The following is a 2,406-nucleotide window of genomic DNA, read 5'->3' as shown; positions in this document are numbered from 1 at the left end:
AACTTGTTTCATTCTTACTTCCCATCAGTTGCTTCACTGAATTCACTCATCCACTCGTCATATTCGTCACAGATGCCTATTTTGGCCATCTGATATGATACGCTTGATTTCACCACTCGTTGAACCATACTGCTAATGCATTGAAAAATACATGGCAAGCACATCAATATCAGAACCACAATTGCAAGAATGGGTAACACAGTAAATCCTATCCAAGATCCCCATCCTCTAAGGTCTGTTAACCACTCAAACCATGAGCTATCAGCTCGTTCAGGTTCTCTTACGGCCTGTTTCATATGCTCAATTATATTTATGTTGTCGCTATAGTCTGGAATATGAAAGCAGCATGATACCCCGAGCATTTTACAAACTCCTCCTTTCTCCGCCGTTAGCATGTCTAAGACCAGTCTGTTTTGGATTACTGCATCTCTAATTTCTTTCATTTCTACATTTACCATCGCCAATGCATGCACAGTGCTATTAGCTATAGCTAGTACAGACCATGCTAACCCATTCACTTTATTCATCATTACTGCATTTCCTATCCCTGGAACAATAGACCAACCCACATTTGCTCCTGGTGTTGTCCACGGATCTGACAAAACATAACCATTGTATTTTTTTGGTAAAGTTTCCAATACAGACATAACATCTCTTTTCTGTCTTTTTCCCTCGTTTTCATTACCCGGTAAATACACAGATGTCCCCACATTCATCAAAACTGGGTAACAGCACCCCACCCACCTTCCCTTTGGCATGAAATGGTAAGCCCTGTCTCCACAAACCCAAACTGCCGCAGGCGAAGTGTCATTCGGTTTATCAAACGGGCAGGTGAAACTTGTTTCAACGCCTCCTATTACCGCTGAACAGTTCTCGGTTGTTTCATTGTTCATGTCGATTCTGACCCTGCAGTCAGACCATCCTGCCCTCGTAGTTGGTTTCAATCCTTTCGAACACACACACACGTCTCCACGTATGTGTATCACTCTGAGTGGGGGTATTAACATTTCTGTGTGGTTGTACCTTTGGGTTCTTTTGCAGTCGGATGTTGGATGTTTCGTTGGAATTTTCCTCTGCTCAATGTCCTTCACAGCTTTCAATATCTCTGTCATTTGCTGTGGGATCAAACAGTCAGTTCCATTCAATGTTTCAACAGTCAGTGGTACCGCTTTCCAGGCATCTGACATTTGCAGACACAGCCAACAACTCGTGTTTATCTCTAACTGCTGTTTCTGCAACAGTGCCAAAGTACAGGCTTTGTTTCCCTGGCACTTCGTCATTGCTTCCTTTACCTCTGGTTTCACACCTGGCTTTCCTGTTCCTTCATTTCCCATCCACTCTCTTCCCAGCTTGGATTTTCTGATTTAAAAGTCGGTATAACAGGTGTTTTGACTGTTTCTGGAACTTTTCCTTCTACCATCAGACTAATTGTTTGATACCAATCAGTTCCTCTTATGTCAAGTGCACAATAATATTTACCAGTGTCCGTTGGTTTCGCATTTCTAATCACCACCTCCATTTCGTTGATGTTGCCCCCATAGACGTGATTCTTTGCCACCTTGAACCTTGGGTCTTTTCCGGAGCTTGGAGGATTAGTGTAAGGCAAGGCAAGGCAAGGCAAGGCAAGTTTATTTGTATAGCACATTTCATACACAGTGGCAATTCAAAGTGCTTTACACAGAAATGAAGTTAAAATAGTCATAAGTGAAAAAAAAAGTAGGCTTTCACTTCTTCCCACCCGCATGGATCTTTACAGAAATAAGCTTGTGCAAACCCCACATCACCTGTACCTTTGCAATCAACACAGTGCTTTCTGTACGGGTTGCATACAAATCTCACACTGTCCCCCTCCTTCAGTGAGACAATGTCCTCGTCCAGTCCCTTTGTTAACGCTACACGGATCGGTGCTGCTCTTCTTATGCGCTAGTACACGGTGTCGTTGTCCAGTTTTATGGTGGTTTCAGTCTGGTTGGTGGTATTCCCCGTTGGGCTGGTGTCTGCAACAGTCACTTTCACCAGCTCTGCAGTCAAATAGAATGACAAGGAACAAATAATGATCGCTAGCACAATCAATATACATGTGCTTTTCCTCAAACCACACATCCCAGGCACCCGAAACGGGTGCCACGGTTTCGCTTGCTCCATCCTTTTCAGTTTGCTAGATGATGAGCGCACTCGTACTTCCAGAACGTGTGAGGAAGTTTGGTCTTTGAGGCGCTTATAGTCTTTTATTCCCTATTAATAAAAGGGCGCCACCCCTCAGCAGTTTGTAAAGTGAAGTTCGTAAAACCTGTCCAGTTTCCTCCCGTCCGTGTCTGGAAACTACGGGCTGCGGTTGAGCACACAGCAATTATGCAGGGATCTGTTATCAGTAATTCTTGGAACTGTCTCAATTCTCGTCTTTTC

This window comes from Gobio gobio, assembly GCF_949357685.1.
Source record: "Gobio gobio genome assembly, chromosome: 5".
NCBI lineage: Eukaryota > Metazoa > Chordata > Actinopteri > Cypriniformes > Gobionidae > Gobio > Gobio gobio.
Note: the sequence above shows the minus strand (reverse complement) of the source record.